The sequence below is a fragment of the Felis catus genome, chromosome C2 (assembly GCF_018350175.1).
Source record: "Felis catus isolate Fca126 chromosome C2, F.catus_Fca126_mat1.0, whole genome shotgun sequence".
In the NCBI taxonomy this organism is placed as follows: Eukaryota; Metazoa; Chordata; class Mammalia; order Carnivora; family Felidae; genus Felis; species Felis catus.
Genome location: NC_058376.1, coordinates 17,326,686 through 17,340,073, shown reverse-complemented (window position 1 = coordinate 17,340,073; position 13,388 = coordinate 17,326,686).

The following is a 13,388-nucleotide window of genomic DNA, read 5'->3' as shown; positions in this document are numbered from 1 at the left end:
AGCCCATGCCAGAAGCACATGGGGGTCTTCCTCAGATTCCTGAGTCCCATCCTTAGAGTTTCTGCTTCAGTAGGTCTGAGCATGCCTCCTGTACGGATCTTCCCAGAGCCTTCGGGGGAGAATGGTGATTTTTCCATGATTCGGCAAGTGACTGAGGGGAGCTCGGCTGTCACACTGGGAATGTGTTGTTCTCTTCTAGGTTCTGACTCCTTGTCCCTGCACACAAAACCCAGTCTTACATACCTTCCCACATCTGTTTCCGCTTCCTGTGTCTGTTACCTTAGAATTAAACAATATTTAATGACAAGGTAGTTTTCCATGAAGACATAGAGAACCTATAGTTAAGGACACAAATGGTGAAGAAGATGGGATTAATTTAAAGAGAACATGGTTGGCAAAGAACCACTACCAAAAGGTGTGTGTGTGTGTGTGTGTGTGTGTGTGTGTGTGTACATTAACTTCATTGTTATTAAAACTTCTTACTTTTCCATTCACAAGATGTACCTAGATTGAATGTCTAATTTAAACTAAAAGTTTTCACTGGAGGGGGGAAGTTTGCTTATCTATGAATCTAAATTGGCAATTCAAACTGAGCAATGAACTGTGATTTAGAAAGAGCGGAAAGTCCACTGATGTTGTTTTCATTGGAAGACGACTATCAGGTTCCAAATTTTAATATATGTTCCCCAGTCTGTTACTGTTTCCACATCTTTTTTCCTTAATCAGCTATATAATATCACCTGGTTTCCATTCAACTAAAGACCACTTTTTAAATATGTCACAGCTGTGTTAGAACTACCAATGAAAAATTACACTTACTCTTTGACTTTTAACTCTGATATGTGCTGTGACTTAAGCAGAGTTTACAAATATTTTGGAAGACAGCCTTCATGCTTTACTTCTTAAGCAGATATGTATGGTATTTTATTTCTTGATGTTTATCAACAGCATTCTATCATATGTCCCCCAGTGGCATACTTAGGAGCTAAGTGATCGATAGATGGGAGTTACACTAGCAGCGTGGAAAAAAGAAAAGCCAAACACCTTGAACTTGTTTCCTATGAATTTCAACAGCAAAAGGCACATTCACTTGGCAAGCCCTCCAGTCTCTGTTGTTGAAATGCTCCTTTCTTTACCTTCTCCCACAGGAGGGCACTCCTAGATGCCTGCTACAAGCTTACGTCTTGCAATTCATTCGAGCAGTGATATTAATAACAGATTGAAAAAATACTCAAGCTAAATGTTCATAAACGTTAGCCCAGAATCCGTTCTTCTTTAATCCTTCCAATGAGCGACTTTCAAGCTTTGCTTTTTAAAAAGAAGGGACTTTTATCTGTGACTACCATAATTAGTAGAGGATGGACATATGTAGTATGTGTATTGTATGAATATATATATATACACATATGTATATGTATGTAATTGAATTAGATATTTAAAAAAAAATTTTTTTTAACGTTTATTTATTTTTGGGACAGAGAGAGACAGAGCTTGAACGGGGGAGGGGCAGAGAGAGAGGGAGACACAGAATCGGAAACAGGCTCCAGGCTCTGAGCCATCAGCCCAGAGCCTGACGTGGGGCTCGAACTCACGGACCGCGAGATCGTGACCTGGCCGAAGTCGGACGCTTAACCGACTGCGCCACCCAGGCGCCCCTAAATTAGATATTTTTATGTTCTTTCCAAATAAAAAAAGACAGAAGACAGAGAGACTAGGTGGAATTTTACGCGAAACAAATATGTGCAATTGTCTAAACCACAGTTGCACATGTTCAATAATATTACACATGCTTAAATGTTTGATATTTTAAAAATCAAACATTGGGAAGCAAATAAATAAATAATTTTAAAATGGCTTTTAAAGTGCTTCAAGTATATTTCATTTGCTGTTTGGATGCAAGCCATTTAAGATTTTCTTTTTCTCTCCTGATGTTATTTTTGGCAAAGAACCCTGTGTTGAATTATTTCCTTTATTTATGTACAGAGAAGAAACAGCATACGTGTGGGTGAGAGATTGATTTCTTGGTGCTGTAGCTTGTTTTACGGTTGCTTTGGTTTCACTTATCTTGCTTTAAATATGTTACCTGTGACAATAAATGAATAAAACTGCTATTTCCTTCCTTCTCTAAAAGCAACCGTCCACTCTTGCTCATAAAAAATAAATAAGAAAACACTCAACTTGCATTTCTGAAGCTCTGAATGTTTCATCAATATAAATCGAAGAGTAGCTTTGTAAATATGTCTTCTGCTGTTGGTTTCAATAAGAATCTACTGAAAACTTTTTGATTTTCTTTCTTTTTGGCATATTGACATAAATTTCATTTGCCAACTTAAACTTCAGGACTACTTAGCTACTTAGTGCGCCATGTTTTTATATTTTTGCTGTGTGTGTGTATATCCATGAACAATCAATATCACTTATTTTTTTCTCATTTACATGTTTTAATTTTATAAAATTAATGATGCAGTTCACATTTTCAATCAACTTTGCTTTGTATCCTTCTACTTATTAGCAATACATACATCCATAAATATGGTGTATTCATTTTAACTACTGTAGCTTACATGATGGGTTTTATTTCGAAGATGTGTCTTGGTGAGTATATGCAGAAATGCCGCTGTACTGTACCTCCCCAATCCAAATTCTAGGCAGTTTCAGCTTTGCTAAACATCCCTGGATGGCTGTCCCATCTAACTCTACAAATGCACACTCCCACTCACCATTTCCAACTTCCTCTTTTCCCTACCTCCTCTCAATCTGTGATATTAACAGATGGCAGCAATTTCAAAAATATAAATCGGATCAATATACCATAATGACTTGGGAGAATGCCCAGGATATACTTTATTTTGGAAGGAAAAAAAGTAAAGAGCAAATGTCAATTCAGAATGTGTAATATGACCTAATTTGGGTCGAAATACATAATAAACATGCGAAATAACAAACTGCAAGATCTAAGCTGATGCCTATCAAAGGGCTAGGATCATGCAGAACGGTTACCTCAGGAGCATGAACTTGAAATGCAAGAAGGGAATGACTAAACATTTACTTGTGATACTTTGTATTCCTGGACTTATTATGATCTGTAAACAACGGCTGGTAATTACAAAGTGAAGTTATTGGATTTTGTCAGTTAAAAAAAAATAAAGAAAAGGGAACACAAAGAACATTAATGTCCTTGTACATAAAATATTCCCAGGGGAAGCCCTGTTAATTTCAAGAATAATCAGGCTTCTCAGAGAATAGTGGGGGGTCACCAGGGTCACCCTGCGAAGCTGTGCTAGTTGTGCACAGCACAATTCTAGGGACATCATTCATACAGATCATTTGGATGATACCTCTCAGAGCTGTGTCACTTGTCACCAGACTAGCGGTGAGTGACAGAAAAAAAAAAAAAATTCTGGCATCTCTTTGAAATGATTCTATTTGCTATAGACCCAAATGGAAAAACAGTGTCAGCTGGAGTTTCTGAGCCACGAGATCTTTGTTCAGAACACACGAAAACTAGAGATGTTAGTGCTGAAAAAGATTAAGTCACCATATGGCATTGGGATAGTCCCCTGGACCCCTCAGATTCCTATCTTGGCTACGTGTTCTCAGGTGACTCAGTTCCAAGGCGCTAGATTTCCACTGTCTTCTAACATGTTATGGGGTTAAGATTTTACACCAGGTTCTGTAGAGAATAAAATACAACCATCAGAGCGTCAGCAGATGCAGAAGTCGATGCTTTGACAGACAGACTGCATTAGCCCTCATCTAGGGGCTGCTATGTAGATGGTTGTTGGTCAGGCTGTTGTGTCTGGAGAGGCATCTGTGCGTAGATTTGCTGTGGGGTTGTCATATATTTTCTCACAGGCTTTAATTTCTAAAAATTAACTAGATTTTTATTGAAATAATTCACTTTAGTTTTGGGATGTAGTATTGAGTGTTAATAAAAGCCCACCTGAGAAAGTGGTCTTCTTAATTTCAAAGCATAAGACATAATCTTGAAGTGTTAACCCATGCGTAGAATGTGCTTTTTAACCTGAAAATGTATTGGTTCTTTGTGAAAAGACCAAACTTCCTGTTTGTCTTTAAAAGTGTTTGCGGAGTATTGGCGCGGATTGTCTTATCCGTATTGGCATCTAAGAATTCTCTACTCGCTGTAGAATTTTAAATCATTAAAACTGAAAAATATGATATTTGCTTTTAAAATTTATGTGCATGTTGTATTAATCTTCAGCATCATAGTCTTGCTAGGTTTTAAAACTTGAGAGAGTTCACAAATACATTCTAAAAAATAGAATGCCATGTATTTTGATTTTGATTTGAATTGGCCTTAATTTATTTATATTTATATTGGCCTTAATTTTGGCAGAAACGATCAGTGAGTAGTTAACTGTAAGTACTGTAGTGTTTATATAGTTGATCATAATATATATGGATTTTATATAGGGAGAATAAAGAAAACATATACGCATCTGCTTCTATTACATAATTGCATGTGCATAGTTCAAAATGTTATTCAGCAACTTCATATTGGCCACAGGCAGGTGGAACTTTCTTCATATAAAATTTGTCACAACACATAGTATATCACTTTTTTTCTTTTTTTAACCAGGAAAGCTATTACCAAAAACATGGAAAAGAAAACTTTTTTTAAAGTGAATTTCTTAAAGTGTCGGTTTAGAAATCCAGAAGCAATGACCATTTCCAGCAATATATTAGTTTGTATATCTATTGTCATCGTTTTTATGAGAATAGGTGCATAATATCAGTGTGTACATATAAATTTAATATATATATGTTTATGATCAATTTTACTATTCATGCAATTTTTTCTAAGTTTGAAAGTTGTTCCAAATGCAATTTAAATAAATATATTTACAAAGCTACATATATATTTACTACATATGTATTTGCCAGTGATTTGCAGTTTTTTCATCCATTTTAATGTGATTTTGAAATTTTAAAATTTACAACTCTTAGTTGCTTACAATGCATAAAATACTGACCTTCTGACCTATACAGTAATACATAGTCACCCGATCTATGAGAGAAAATTTCTGAAAAGTTTGCTGAGAAGAAAACTTGACCTGGACTTGACTGGTTCTCTGAAGAGGGTAGAATGCAGAAGGGAAGGAAGAATGGCATTTGATAGTGAGAAAAAAGAAGGTGGGTTGATAGTGATACAGAACCTAATCTTATCAAAAAGAAGGGAGTGGGTCTTAAATTTGACATCAAGGGGATTTGATATGACGTGGAAAGGAAGTGAAAACCACTGATGTGACATTGGAATGATAAAACGTGGGAAAAGGAAACGCTTTCCTTAGAGTCCTGCAAATGACTTTTTAAATGGGTCATTAAATTGGGATTAGCTTTTCACAAAAAAAGTTTCTATTACTTCCCCACCCTGTCTGATCTGGTCATTACTATCCCTTGGTGATTTTCCTCATCACTAAATTTCAAAACATTCACACATGTCTGCATTTGACATCCTTAGAATCCTCCCAATAAATGCAGGTTCCCATGAAAAGTAACTCCGAAGGAATAAAGAGACAAAGCATAGCCAATTCTTCATAAAACCAGTTGCCTGGGTTTTGTTAGACCCACCCAGATTGTTCTTAGGTCCTGGGAAGAAGGAGTGTTGCTTATTTTCATGGATAGAGTACATTGTAGTTAGCCTGTTATCACATGATTCTCCTTGATTAAAAATGGTTACATTTATTTGGAAAAATGTGAGATGAAATTTCCTTTCAACTAAGTCAATTTATCTTCTGATAACACCAAGATAAATGGTTCTCTGCTAAAGTCTCAAAAGTGGTATGCTAAAGGGTCATTTTCTGCTTTGCAGCTATAATTAATTTAGCCAGAAAAACTACTATAGTGCTTATATTATAAATGATGTTTCTCTGTGTTATCTCCATTTTTGCAAGAAAAAGGATTAAATCCATTTTAGTTGATCTGATAGCTTTCTCTTTTCTAAGTCTCTGAAGCTTCTGATGAATTACTGATTAAATTATACTTCATAAATTAAATCATCTCGATCCAAATTTTGTTCCCCTGCACAATTTATCCAATTTGGTACTAAGTTGAATTTTGCTATTTTTTTCCTATTTTATTTAAGCTAACCGATTTAGCTGGGAATGTCATTTAAGGACATTATCTTTCTGTTTATATTAATTAATCCAGTGTGTTACATAATTCTATGTGGCTGTCCATAATATATTTCTGAACACTTTTCTTAACAGTGTTGGAAATATTTAGTTCCACAATGCTTCTCCTCTGGAAAATGTTTTCTCCTGGGAGATTTTAATCACTTTCAGAAATATTCCAGAGATTCAAAATGTGGAAAGCCCAAACCAAATTATTCTCTGATCTGAAATAGTCTGGAATATAACTTGTATGCAGAAAGGGTGTCAATGACTATACTTTAAAATTAAATTAGACATTTTAATCCATTTGTATTAATACTTTGTGCAAGTGCTCGTCAGCTGTACCTGTTTTTCCAGCACCATTATCTGGTGCTTATTGTCTTTTCTCTATACTGTTGAGCCAGAGAATCTCAACTATTATGATTCAAAATTCCGTGGGGCTTGCAAAATGCGTATTTCCACCACCCTCTCAGAAATTCTAAATCAGTAGCTCCAGGGTAAGGGTTGGAAATCCATCATTTGAATGAACATTGTGAATGACTTTCACATAAGTTGTCTGCAGATTACACATGAAGATACAGTAACAAAGGACCATATGTTTTAGAGCATTTCTTAGGTAAAACTAAACATGAATATATTTTCCATCTAATCTCCTCACTCAAATGTAAGGTCCATGGGGTGTATGGTAAAGGAGACTTTTTATTGTGTTCACCGCTCTATCCTCAGAACTTCAGACCTGGTCTATTTTAGATGCTTAACAACTTATTGCTCAGAACAAAATAAAACAAACAAACAAAAAAACCCCAATGTGAATGATAAATAAAATGTAACTGTTTCTATTTCCCTCCTGTTGGCAACTGCTAGTGGCACGGGGAATTCTACGGAGCACACTGACTTATTGGGAGAGAATCTCTCGAAAGAGTTGCTTGGTTTATTAACGTGCTTCAAACCATTGGATCACTGTCTAAACAGCACTACCATGAGTATCCCGAGACCCCTGCGATAGACTTCAAAATACTTTTTTTGCGGTTCAAGAGATCATGGATGGCATTCCCTGGGGAACAGAGTCCCAGATGTGATTTTCTCCAGCATGAACTTCCTTCATACAATCTGTGGAGGAGGTAGAACACTCAGGAAGAGAGAGTAAAAAGCTGAATCGAGAAAGCCTTGTCAACAGCCATTTTAGAAGGGTTACAAGCTCTTCTTGTTTGTGTGCAGAGAACCCACCCCGAGAGGTAAAAAGAAGCGGGAGAGCGTGTGGGTTGAGGCTCTAAGCCCTCAAGGGCAAGCTTCATTGTCAATTAGACTTATTTACAAACCGCAAATTCAAAGACAAAAGTACTGGGATGCCTGGGTGGCTCAGTCGGTTGAGCATCCGGCTTCGGCTCAGGTCATGATCTCAAGGTTTGTGAGTTTGAGCCCCGCATCGGGCTCTGTGCTGACAGCTCAGAGCTTAGAGCCTGCTTGGGAATCTGTCTCCCTCTCCCTTTGCCCATCCCCTGCTTGTGCTCTGTCTCTCTGTCTCCTCTCTCTCTCTCCCCCTCTCTCAAAAATAAACATTAAAAATACTAAAGAAAATAAACATTAAAGAAAATAGGCATAAAATAATAAACATGACAAAAATTAAAGGATAAAATTATTAAGAATTTCTCTGATATGTGGCAACTGCAGAGCATTAAACCCCAAGAATGAAGCTCTTGTTAGCACAGGGATCTCTGTGCTCACACACCCCTGAGGGTTAACGTTTCTTACTCCCATTGTGTGTGTGCCTAAGGGTGTCTTTTCAACTTTCAAAAAGCGTTTCTACAGTAGCTTGTGTGCAGCAGCGACATAAACCATTCTGGGGCCAACCTACAGGCGATAAACCGACAGCTGTTCATGTGAGGTCCACACTCCGCATACTCCGCAGTGAACAGCTACTATGGCCCTTCTGGGTTTCCTTGCAAGGAGGTAAATGATCTGTCGATACCCACTGAGCTGCCCCGGTGTTGACCAGGCTATCACAGAGCCGCTTGCCACTGGGCAAGAGAATAACCCACATTCTCTGCAGACTGACCTCCCTCTTTTCATGACCCCCACCTCCCTCCCGTAAGATGGTCCGTCAGCCCTGCTCGCAGGGGGCAGGTACCAAGGGATTGTCGCATTCCTCTCCTCTACTGTTTCCAGCTCCATGAGACCATATGGATTTTCACTGTGCTTCTATTTTTCCCTTTCTTCTCATGTGCTTGTTTCACAAGTAATTAAAAAAACAAACAAACAAACAATTGAACGGTATGTATTCTCTTGTTATTCTTGTCATAACAACCCTAGGTCTCCTAGAGGCAGTGTAGTTTCCTCTGAAGGACAGGGGAAAAGACATCTATAAAGAGGTTGGAAAAATAGGCAAAGATTAATATATTGAGAGGTAATCATATCAAACATATATGGCACATGAAGTATATTCCCCCCCAAAGATTTGGGGATATGAGGCACAAGGAAGCATTTTGGACCAAAGTATAGTTCCTTCGTTGGGACACAGTTAGATAAAGTCTCAGGATGGTGAACAAGAGGCAAGTCATAAAATTCGAGGCGTTTACTTAGAAAAAGCAACGAAAAAGGACTCAAATGTACGAGGAGATGCTCAAGCAAACTCATAATGGGATAAACTCAAATTAAATTCTACCTTCATATACCATTTGTCACATGTCAGAGGCAAAAATTCAAAAATTTGAAATGATACATTGATGGGAGATTTATATAAATAAATATATTTTGATTTATTTATAAAAACTATATATATATGTATATATATATATATATATATATATATATATATATATATAATGGTTGCTTTGTATAAATTGTATTTGTATCTTGGTCCACATAAACTAAGTCTTTTAAAATAATATACAGGTTTGGGGCACCTGGGTGGCTCAGTTGGTTAAGCGTCCCACTTCGGCTCAGGTCATGATCTCACAGTTTGTCGGTTCAAACCCTGCGTTAGGCTCTGTGCTGACAGCTCAGAGACTGGAGCCTGCTTCGGATTCCGTGTCTCCCTCTCTGCCCCTCCCCCACTCACACTCTGTCTCTCTCTTTCTCTCTCAAAAATAAAGATTAAAAAAATTTCTTAGGGGCGCCTGGGTGGCGCAGTCAGTTAAGCGTCCGACTTCAGCCAGGTCACGATCTCGCGGTCCGTGAGTTCGAGACCCGCATCAGGCTCTGGGCTGATGGTTCAGGGCCTGGAGCCTGTTTCCGATTCTGTGTCTCCCTCTCTCTCTGTCCCTCCCCCGTTCATGTTCTGTCTCTCTCTGTCCCCCCCCCCCAAAATTTCTTAAATAGTATACGGTTCTCCCTTAATTATTTTATTTCCTTTGCTCCAAATGCTGTTGTAACTCACACTCATTGTCTCATTGTCACTGGATCCTCTGGGTCACCTGTTGCCATGGGGCAACAGATGAGCCTGAAAACCCGTCAGCTCCTTCCAAATCTCCGAATCCTGGGCCAGAACAAGCATGTGACATAGAAACAATGGTTATACATATGCTGCTTAAGCAGCTCCCACAATTACATAAAGACAAATTTTTATTTAAAAAATTTCATAGAAATTCTGTTTTCCAACACAACAATCCTGATTGATGCAGACCCAGATGAATCTATAAAATTCACCTAATTCACTATCCAATTCAAGTCACATCCTACCCAAACAATCTTGTGGAAATGAACTACAAAACAGAGTTTTAAACACCTTGGAAAAGATATATGTACGCATGTGTGTATTTCTGTCAACTTGTATTTTTTTTGGCTGAAATTATTGCATATTAATGATAATACAGATTTCCACCAACAATTATGACATTTTCCCATGATTTTGCAGCTTTGAATTTGACCACCTTCCATCCTTTGAAAAATTTTCCCCAACATGTGTTTAAAGTCTTCCAATATTATCAAACTCATTTTATGAAGCTAGATTTATCCTGTTACTAAAGCCAAAGACAGAAAACCAAAACACAATTTATAGATTGATAACTTTCACGAATAAACATGCAACAATCCTTTCTAAGACATTAGAAAATTGATTTTAGCAATATATAAAAATAATTATATGGCATGGCCAAGCAGAATTTATTGAAGGCATGCAAGACAGGTTCACTATTCAAAAGTCAATCAATGGAACAGAATAAAGAACCCAGAAACAGACCTACCCAAATGCGCCTAACTGTTTTTTTATAAATGTGCACAAGCAATTTGATGAAGGAAGGAATGGTTCTGAAGCAATTGGATACCAGCAGCTCTGGAAACACATTGAAAGCGTCTTGAAAAAATTGAACATGAAACTGCCATTCAACCTAGCATTTGCACTCCTGGGTATGTCTTCTAGAGAAATTAAAGCTCACGTACTCACACACGGATGTTCATAGCAGTTATACTTATGACAAACAGAAACCAGAAGGGTAGACTGAGGTACATCCATTCCGTGGACGACAACTCGGGAAAAAAAATGAGAATGGATTACTGATACACACAGCAGCCTGTATGTATCTCCAGAGATTTATGCTGTGTGGAAAATAAATCACAAAAAGTTACATGCCATATGATTCCATTGACATAACACCCTTGAAGCGACAAAATTCTAGAAATCAAGAGCTGATTCATGATTGCCGGAGGGAAGGAAGGTGTGATCGAAGTGAGTGTGAATACAAAAAGTTACAACAAAAGGACACCTTGTAAAGTTGAAAACGTTCTGTATTTTGAATATACCTGGGTCAGTATTCTAGTAGCAATATTGTCTTACGGCTTCGCAAAATGTTATCCATGGGGAAAGGGTATATAGAGTAGCTCGTAGTAGCTCTTTGTATGACTTCTTTCAACTGAATACGAATCTACAAGCATCTCAAATGTTTGATAACAAATCATGCTATGTTACACGGAAAACTGTGACATGACGGTTGGTAATACACTGTAGCTTATATCAAAGAAACAAAGAAGTGGAACTTACAGAGATTTGACAATTACCATTAGTGTGCACCACGTGTCTAGAGAAGCCCGCCATACTGTGCATATACTTGACATTTTAAGGAAAAAGAATGTATTTCTTTCATCACTTTTCATACAGTTAGACCATTGTTATTTTAGACCTCTATTAAGTTGTATTTCTTTGGACTGTCTTTGGATTTAACATGAGCGCTTTCTTTTTTTTCCCAATGTTTATTAATTTATTTATTTATTTATTTATTTATTTATTTGAGAGACAGAGCATGAGTAGGGAAGGGGCAGAGAGAGAGGGAGACGCAGAATTCCAAGCAGGCTCCAGGCTTTGAGCAGTCAGCACAGAGCCCGACGTGGGGCTCCAAACCCCCCAACCGTGAGATCGTGACCTGGGCCGAAGTCGGATGCCCAGCGGACCAAGCCACCCAGGCGCCCCAAACATGAGCGTTTTCTTACGATTACTGATATACAACCAAACAACAACTGATTCTATGAGAAAATTTTATAATCCTGCAACTCTAAAACTGTTATTTTTCTGTTTCAAATCTGCCTACACATCAGCAAGAAAAGTTTAAAATAACATGGGGGCTCAATCCCGCAAACCTGGGTTCATGACCTAAGACCAAATCAAGAGTAGGTCGCTCAACAGAGTAAACCACCCAGGTGCCCTAACAAACTTATTACTAAGAGTGGCTAGTTTCTGTTTTGTATACTCAGGACCATTCTGCCCATCTTATTGTCACTCCCACATCAGGCCTTACCTAGTAAAATTCATTATAACAAAAGGTGAAACAAACAACGAAACAAGGCAAGTATTTCACAATAAAAGCGTGCATGAAATGACCACCCTCATTCGATTTCTCGTTGTTGTAATGGAATCCCCATGCATGACACAGATCGATGGTCATTTTTATAGGATTTGAATCAGGACTAGGAATACCCTGGGGCTGTGCTGCTTTTTGTACAAGAACTGCAATTGACAAATATCATGAAATGCTAGATGTTTTTTAGTGACAGGATTTATGAATTTACAACAGATTTTATTGATTGAAAAACTTTGAAGAGTGCAAATGAATTTTTCAAACAATGTGTGTGCCTCCAAACTGATACCTTAAGGCACCTCGATGTATCTACATGAAGACATGACATCAGAAAATTTTTTAGTTAAGGAAATTGGAGTTTCTGAAATAGATATATTTTTTTTGACATATCTTCCAGCCCGTTACTTTGGTTCAAGATGTGTCCATTATTTTTGCAAGTGTGTGTTAACTCATTTGAAACAATAAAAGTATATGTTGTCTTAGTCTGGAAAATTGAACCTATTATTACACCCTCAAGGGACTGAAATGTATGATTATATTTTCAAGATTAATTTCAAAAAATATTAGTGTTTTCGTGTAGAGATACTTCTGAATGCAGAAATAAGCTGCAAAACAGAGCTCACTTGAAATATCTTGAATACCCTGAATATCTTGAGCTACCCATTCTATTAAATACAGAGATGATGGTCAAAGTAAAGAATATCGGCCTCATCTCATTGAGTGATAAGAGTGATAAGACCTCAAAGGAAGTCAACATATTCTCTAGCATAAATTACAGGTTTTGGTGTCAGAACCCCCTCCTAAACTTATCACCGCTGTAACTTGGCAGAAATTACTTGACGTCTCCAAGCTCTGAGTTCTTTAGCTGCAAATTTATAGGAGTGACCTCACCGAGTTACTAGAAGATAAAATAAGTGAATTCATTTAAAACACTTCTTACTGCCTAGCGCTGACTAGTCGCTGAAAACAATGTGTAAGGTTAAGAGGAATATGGCTGGCCTCTCTATCTGAAAAATCTGTTTGCCCTTGCCATCAGTTGGCATAGAAGTCGGTCATCTGATTTTTGATTCATTATTAGGACCACCTTTTGTCGCTGGTTAAGAAACAGGGTCTCTGTAAGAAACCCACTTTAGGTTTAGAAACAGGGAAAGAGGCAAAGAAGGATACCTGAAGGGAAAGGTATAAAACTATACATCGAGATTCAACATCAAAACCCTAAGGGCGTATTTTCCATTGCTTGAAGGGATGCTACATGGAGTTAATAACAAGGATATAACACATGTGCTAGAGTCAATCTCATTCATTACCCATAATTTTGTCAATTTACCACCACCTGCTAGACCCTTTACTATGGAGTTGGTTAAGGGAGATCACTTTGAAAGTACAGAAAATTGGGTTCTTTTTATAACTGCTCTCCATGAATAAAACACCTTTAAATTCTGGAATCCCTTCCTTCCTGCCAATTAGT